Source organism: Crocodylus siamensis, chromosome 4 (genome assembly GCF_052110815.1).
Source record: "Crocodylus siamensis isolate JL-2025a chromosome 4, ASM5211081v1, whole genome shotgun sequence".
Classification (NCBI taxonomy): domain Eukaryota; kingdom Metazoa; phylum Chordata; order Crocodylia; family Crocodylidae; genus Crocodylus; species Crocodylus siamensis.
The window spans coordinates 145,640,206-145,648,793 of record NC_143398.1 but is presented as its reverse complement, the minus strand read 5'-3'; positions in this window follow the sequence as shown (position 1 = coordinate 145,648,793).

Here is an 8,588-nt window from a genome sequence, read left to right as displayed (position 1 = left end):
GGGTGTTCAGCTCCACCCCTCCTCCAACCCCCTCCTTATTAATGTAACAAGGTTATAGCAACCTCTACCACCTTCCCTGTAATAATCTTTGCAAGATCTAACTATTCAGTTTGTGGGAGAGGGAAGGTGTTTTGTTTTGGGGGGTTTTTTTTGTAAGCTAGTTTCACTTTATTCCTGAATTCTTGGAACACTGGAAGATGTTCCTTACTGATCAATACCATCTTCCAATGCTGATAGGTCTGCTTATCCTTAGTGGCCTGTATGAAGTGTTTGTTCCTTGGAGCACGGCGGTAGCTTCTACTGTTCCCCACCACCCCCTTCCCTGGGATGCAGTTGTCTGATGAATTTATACTTTTCCCTTAAAATCATTCAATAGTGCTTGCACATCCAAGTCTTGGCGCTCAAATCCAATCACCCCCTTATTGCACTGTCTTAGTTTCTCAGCCAGCCCTCCTGAAGGCTATGTTACAGTCGCCCGAGGATGTAGGGGGGCAGTCAGGAAGGCCAAGGCAGAGATGGAGATAGGACTAGCTTCCCGGATTGGGGACAATAAGAAGTCCTTCTTCAAATACATAGGGGGTAAAAAGAGGGTCCCGGGTAATGTGGGGCCCCTGCAGGACACGATGGGCAACTTAGTCATCACGCCAGATGACAAAGCTAACATATTTAACGATTTCTTTGCCTCTGTCTTCCTAAGTAGGGACCAGTTCAGCCACCTCCCTGCTGGGCCCCCCTCGGGCCCCAGGAGAGACACGCCTGGGCCAGGGGTTAGCGAGGAGTTAGTTAGGGTACTTCTGGAGAGGCTGGATGTGTTCAAGTCCGCTGGTCCGGACAATCTTCACCCTAGGGTTCTACAGGAACTGGCCGAGGTCATTGCGGGACCCCTGGCGCGGCTCTATGAGCACTCGTGGTGCTCTGGTGAGGTGCTGGAGGACTGGAAGAGGGCCAATGTGGTCCCTATTTTCAAAAAGGGAAAAAAAGAGGACCCGGGAAATTACAGGCCAGTTAGTCTTACCTCAATCCCGGGTAAGCTCTTTGAAAAAATTATCCTGGCACACATCCAGGAGGGCCTTGCGGGGGAATGCATGCTCAGGGGCAACCAACATGGGTTCATCAGTGGCAGGTCTTGTCAGACCAACCTGGTGGCCTTTTACGATCAGGTCACCAAATCATTAGACGCAGGGGTTGCTGTGGATGTAGTCTTTCTGGACTTCCGGAAGGCTTTCGACACTGTCTCTCACCCTGTCCTCATCAAAAAGCTGGGAGACTGTGGTGTCGATGCCCACACGGTCAAATGGGTTGCCAACTGGTTGGAGGGCCACACCCAGAGGGTGGTAGTGGATGGGTTCTTCTCGACCTGGAAGGACGTGGGCAGTGGGGTTCCGCAGGGCTCGGTCCTCGGGCCCGCACTGTTCAACATCTTCATCAGTGACTTGGATGAGGGGGTAGAAAGCACCCTGTTCAAGTTTGCTGATGACACTAAGATGTGGGGGGATGTGGGTGCACTAGAAGGGTTCAATAGGCTACAAGCTGACCTTGACAGGTTGCAATGGTGGGCGGATGAGAATAGGATGGGGTTTAACACTGATAAGTGCAAGGTGTTGCACATGGGGAGGAAGAACCGGCACCACACTTACAGGTTGGGGAACTCCCCTCTTGCCAGCACGGAGACGGAAAAGGATCTTGGAGTCGTCATTGACTCCACGATGAACATGGGCCGGCAGTGTGGGGAGGCAGTCAAGAAGGCCAACCGTACCCTGTCATGCATCCACAGATGCATCTCGAGCAGGTCCAGGGAGGCAATCCTCCCCCTCTATGCGGCACTGGTCAGGCTGCAGCTGGAGTACTGCGTCCAGTTCTGGGCGCCACACTTCAAGAGGGACGTGGACGATATGGAAAGAGTCCAGAGGAGGGCCACTCGTATGATCAGGGGTCAGCAGGGCAGGCCTTATGAGGAGAGGCTACGGGACCTGAACCTGTTTAGCCTCCACAAGAGAAGGTTAAGGGGGGACCTTGTGGCCTGCTACAAACTGGTCAGGGGGGATCAGCGGGTATTGGGGGAGTCCCTGTTCCCCCGTGCGCTGCCAGGAGTGACCAGGAATAACAGGTCACAAGCTGGCGGAGGGTAAGTTTAGATTAGATATTAGGAGGCGCTACTTCACAGTCAGGGCGGCTAGGGCCTGGAACCGGCTTCCAGGGGAAGTGGTGCAGGCTCCTAGCCTGGGGATTTTTAAAAGGAAGTTAGATAAGCACCTTGCCGGGGTCATCTGACCCCAGTGCTCTTTCCTGCCAAGGCAGGGGGTTGGACTAGATGATCTACCTAGGTCCCTTCCGACTCTAGCTACTACGATACTATGATACTAAAACCTTGTTTCAGACCTATTCTTGTCCTTCCTGCCATATTGATTTGACTCGCTAATTGAGTGAAGGAAACCACAGTAAAGGGGAGGACAGGCCAGGACCTGGGTTGCACCCATGCCAATGTTGCCAGATCAAAAATTGATTCTTTCTCCTGAAATCTTAAATGGACAGGTGGAAGATGAAACACAGCTGAGAGCAGCAAAAAGCCATAGTTGCTGCACTGTTAGAGGAAAATAATCTCTACCCTTACACAATGAATACGAAATGGATGGAGATGGAAAACCCTCAAATTTTTGAAGCTGGATTCTGGGCTGGCAATAGCCTCACATTTCCTGAAGGTGACTGGGATGATGCAGTTCACAAACAAATGTTCTTGGCTGGTTTCCAGCCAGGTCTTAGAAATAGAATCATTACAGTTGTAGACGCCACCTCAGCCCAAGATGAGGTTTTAAATGCAGCCAAAAGGGCGGCTGAGGTTTGGCAAAGTGGATCTGAGAGAGTTTAAAGCTAAGAGCAAATCCAGAACTCTGCCCACTGTGAAGCTTAAAAGGAGACCAATAAAATGGGAAATAAAATTAGGAAAGTCCCAATGCACAGTGGGAATTTTAGAGAACAGAAGGTTCCTCTTTCCAGGAATTAAAAGAGCAACTAAAAGGTACGAGGAAGTCCCTCAGGGTACCACTGGTTTTAAAACTTGCTAAAAAGAACAGTGGGTAAAGCCTTCCCAGAACCACTAAGTGACATGCAGTGTGGGCCATCCGGCATTAGGACAGCTTGCTCCACAAACCCAAGGGTACCAATTACCTGGGATGCCTGGGGGTACCCTAAGGTAAAAATAAAGGTGTGGAATAGGTCACATAACATTTTCCTTTGGAGGTGGAGGAAGCGATGACCCAGATTACTGAGTCCTTGGTAAACCAGTGAATTTACTATCTCACAGTGACAATAACGTCACAATCTGGCCTATAAGGAAGGCTCACTATTGAGGGTTAAATCAAAATACCCCAGTATAGGCTCCAGTGGTTGCCTTCTATCAAGATTTACTGGAGAGGCCCCCCCCGAGGGGAAATAGTACTTTTTGCTGTCACCTACAGTTTTTGGTCTACTTCCATAGTTCATGGGAGTCGATATAAAATTGTTTTTACACGCAGGAGGCAGCAATATGAATGGATTAATTTGCCACAAGGCTTTCAGAAATCCCTGCTTTTTCATGCTTCAGTGACTAAGATGCTTAAACTTCTACTGGGCACAGAGCAGGTACTAGCTTGTTGTGGTATTCTGGTGGCATTTGAGACTGAAGAAAAACATAAGGGAGTCCAAGCCCGTTTGTTTATATTGCCGAGCCAAGGTAGCTTAAAGTTAAATGGTAAAAAGGCCCAGATGGCCAGATAAACGGTTTCCTACCTGCGAACTGAAGTCAGCCTCAAGGGAAAGCAAACTCTCCAGGACATGGTTAAGACAGTTGCTGAACTCCCCAAGGCCCACACATGAAGAGCTGTTAAGGTCCTTTGTAGGCCTAGTGAGGTTCAATTAAGATTTTATTGTAGGCTTGGCTGAAATTGATGGATCGCCATACAAACTTTTAAGAAACAGGGAAATGTGGAACCAGGGTCCAGAACAAGATCAAGATGTACATTCCCTGAAAAGCACACAGTTAAAGCAGTGGCCTCGGCTCACCCTAATTTACAACAGCTTTTTATTTAGGAGGTGGGGGCTGCCGCCAGAACACCGACTTGGCAAGGATAAGCCCACTGCCTACATTTCCAGATGCCTCAGCCCAGGAGTCTGCAACCTACAAACATGCAGGGTGGATCCAGCCTATGAAAGGACTAGATCTAGCCCATGGCAGCACAGGAGCTCACAGGGACCAGTAGCAAATACTTTTTTCATAAGGGGTGGGTGAGCAGGGCACAAGGCCTAGGTGCTGACTTAAAAGGGGCACCAGAACGGAGGCCCCCTGCGGAGTCTGCTCAGCCAAATCCACTGTTGCACATTGCCAGATGACAGTACTTGGGGAGGAATCAGGAATCCAGGCTAGGGGCAGCAGGACTCAAGGCTTTGGCCACAGGGAGTGAGGAGTTCCCTATAGCTGGTGGCTCATAGTGGTTCACATTCCAGTATTATCCTTTCTGCCCCCCTCCCTCAAGTGAACCATGGGGGGAAGTGTTGGTGTGACCAGCAGCCAAAATCTGAATGCACTGTAGGTGCCATCTTTTTACCACCAAATTCACTGTTGCCCATTGCTGCAGGTGATGGGAATTGGCAACGTTCAGTGAGTGGGGGAGAGGAGGGAAGCATCTCCCACTGGGGGTGTTGGGAGGCACAAGGCTAAGGAAGGGACCAGAGCTACTGGGATGCAATCCCTATGCTGCCTTGAATGCAAACTATACAAGATGCGTCTATCAGACGCATGATGCAAGGGCACAGGGAATCACAAATTTGAGGCAATTAGCAATCAATAGCAGAAGCTGGGTTATGAATAGGTGATCTGTCATCAGTAAAAGGTTGCTAACTCCTGTCTTAGCTGGGTGGAAAAAAAAATAGCCTTCCTCAGAAAGGCAGGTGCTAGTAGTGGACTGAGCTATACAACATTTTGACTCTCTGACAGACCTTAATCCAATTATTTTAAGAACAACACATACAACCTCATTAAATATTTACATTGGCTTAATAGATGGGAACATCCAGGCAAAAATCGTTGGCTATCCCAGCTGTCATCATTGGGCTATAGGTAGGGACCCCCATATGTGTCCTTTACCTCTGGGTAGAACTTTAAAGCACTAGTCTGAGGAAGCACCACGCTGGACAGGACAGGCTTTCCCAGGCACAGAGATGTAGGTTATTTTTGGCTTTTCATACCACGTGGATGGAAAAGCCTACACTGGCTTTTCTCTTGTGGATCCTATTAACCACACTGCAACTGCCATGCAGTGCAACCTACACTCAGCTCAGTACACTGAGCTGGCAGTAGTGCTGTCCCTTGGAGATTACTCCTGTGAATGGGGATCTCCATCTGTATTTAGACTCTGAGTGGGTTTGCTGCCATAGTGGGGAAACAACCTGAATAATTCAGATGAAACACCAGTGTTCATGCAAATCTGTATAAATGTATTATCAGCCTTCTGCAGGGTTTCTGTAGAAAAGGGGCTAATTTCATAAGGTGAAAAAGGTCATCACCAGAAGGAAGGGGCCCCTGCTCAGTGAAACAATCATGCTGATCTAGAGGCAAAACAAAGTATGCTCAGTGCTTTGCCATGGCAACCACCAAAGAAGAGCTAGGAGCCAATGGCTAAAATAAAAAAAACACTAAGTTAGAGGAGCCAGAAGAGGCTGCTAGCCTATCAGAAACACAAGAAGTGGATGCCTCACTCAGGTCGCTATTCAAAAGGGATAATGCAAGTGGCATGCCTCTTAAAGTCTAGCCTGGGAGTGATCTGCTGGTGTTAAAACCTGAAGGAAGGGGTGGGTTGTCCCTAAGAACATCAGGAATGAGATTATGTATTTGGCTCATAATTATGGAGGTCATCACAGGGTAGTCCATACCAAAGAAAGAAGGCAGCAGTCAGCGTAGTAGCCTTCCACTGCAACGGATGTGGAAATCTACATGCAGAACTGCTTACAAAGTATAGCAGGTGGTGCTGACCAAATAAGAACAAAAGTTCCCACTACATACACAAAGGGTACACGGCCCCTGGCACCGAACCCAGATGGACTTTGTAGGGCCCTTATAAACACCACGAAAGGGGAATACATATTTACTTCTCATTGTAGATGGTTTTATAAAATGGCTTTCCCTCTGAAAACAAAAACAGTCCTGAATGCATCCAAGGGTCTCACTGAGTATGTGGTTCCTAGGTGGTGTATTTCTACTGTCATAAAATCAGATAATGGCTTCATGCTTTACAGGGGAATTAATCCAGTTAGTTGGTAGATTGTACAGCATTAAGTAAAGGATTTCATATGCCATAGCATCCCTGGGCTAATAGATATGTGGAACAGCTTAACTGGAGATTAAAGGCTTTTAAAAAAAACTCTGTGTCCAGTACAGGGAAAGATTGGGATGTGAAGCTGCCTCAGGTTTAATGGCTTTACAAGCAGCAGCCAATGCCTCAGCTGAGTTCAGTCTTTTTGAATGGACAACTGGTGCAACTACCAGAGGCCTGGCATGTTCCAGCCCTGGAGGAATGGCAAGCCATGTCTCTAGGTAGGCCTGGGGAATAGTTAGCTGCAAGGTTAACTGGAGTGAGTCAGCACACAGCTTGGCATCTAGGCAGGAATCAATGAAAACTGCAAAAAGGATTTTTACAACCTAGAAGGCAGACTGAAAAATTAGAAGCCAGGTAATGGTGAAAAGGAAAAACAGGCCTTCTCCCCTCAACAGCAGGTCCCGTATGTGATCACAGACAGGTTGAGCCCTACCTTATACTAGGTGTGCAAATCCATGTGAGCCAGATTTTTGAAATGTTATAACAGAAGACAGCTAAAACACTTCAATGGGAAGTAACTATGAAGGAGGGTGACAAGCGGGGAGCATGGGGGTAACACTGGAGAAAAGCGTTTGTTTCTGTTTACTCAGATTAAGATGGAGAGATGTATTAGGGGGCAGTGGTCACTGCTGTGACCCTGTGCATCACAGTGATCTGTATCTATGTAATCTGATGCTGCAAGACCCAGCACAATTTGTCATCACCAGCATTGGCTGACTTAAAACAGGAGCCACTGGTTGTGGGTTGGCTGGTCTTGGAAAAATGGAGAAACAACTGAGATTTCCCATTCTACTTTCAGTCTGAGAAGCTGTCAGGTGCCATACATCTCTAAGGCAAGCGTGACAGTGATGTTCAGAGCAAATTCCAAGATTTTCCAATTCAATGGCTCCTCTTGGGTGCTCAGCACAGTAGTATAACTAGGCTGTTGCCCAGCAGAGATTTGTGTAAGCAGTGGGTTAGAGGAAGAGGGAAGAGAGTGTTTGAAGACCTACAGAGAGGGAAAAGACATTGGGGAGCTCCTGCAAAGGCTGCAATTGCTTCTTGTTGGGAAGGATCAGATAAAACATTCAAACCCCATATAGTGTGGAACAACTTCACGCTAATACAGGATGTAATATGAGCTTGTTGACTAAACACTTTATGCTTGGATACCTACCAAAATTTGACACTGGTCCCCTACACATGCACCTGCTACCAACACTGCCCTGAAATTCTTAGGAGAATTTGAGGAAGATTTCCCTTTTGAAGAAGGAGATCCACTGCAGGTAAAACTAGATGCTGCCACCTACCTATTAACAGACATGTGCAGTTATTGTGTACAGTTCTGGGCCCCACATCTCAAAAAGGATGTAGTAGAACTAGAAAAAGGTACAGAGAAGGGCAACCAAAACAATTAGGGGCATGGAGCAGTTGCCATTCCAAGAGAGATTCAAAAGGCTAAAATTTCAATTTGGAAAAGAGAAGGCTGAAGGGGGATATGATATAGATCTATTTGAAAAGTCATGAAGGGGATAGACCAAGTGAATAAAGAACTGTTGTTATTCACCAACTCCCAGAATACTAGAACTAGAGAAATTAGTAGGTGACAGGTTCAAAGCTAATATGAAGAAATACTTTTTTTACGCAATGCATGGTTAATTTGCAGAATTCATAACCACAGGATCTGGTGGAGGCAGATAGCAAAACCAGGTTCAATGAGGGACTGGATGTATTCATGGATAGATCTATTAATGACTACTGAAGAAAATGGTTGGAGATGTTTCCTCTGGCATCTCTAAATCAATAATAGTAGATGCCAGGGAGGATACTGAATAGGGGATAGATCACTTCAGAGATACCTGGTTCAATGCTCTCCTTTTACAGCATTCATTTCTGCCAGTTGGAAACAAGATACTGGGCTACGTGGACCATAGGTCTGATCCAGTAGGGCACTTATGTTCTTACGTTTGCTTATGACATTAAGTATAAGCTTGTGGTATGGCACTTATCCACAAAGCAAGTTTTGATAACCAGAAAAAACTCCTGCAATAAACAGGATAAAAAAAAATACCCCTCCCAAACCCAAACAAACAATAGAAGCATGATTTAGAACCTAAACATTTAAAATATTAATAAAACCACAAAGTGCAGTTGACACTGTTTTAGGAGCTTCTAGCACTGGTATGGGAGTCTTAAACTCAGTAAACCTAGAAGTAATAAAAAATAAGTTGACAAGTATTGCCACACACTGAGCACAAGGAT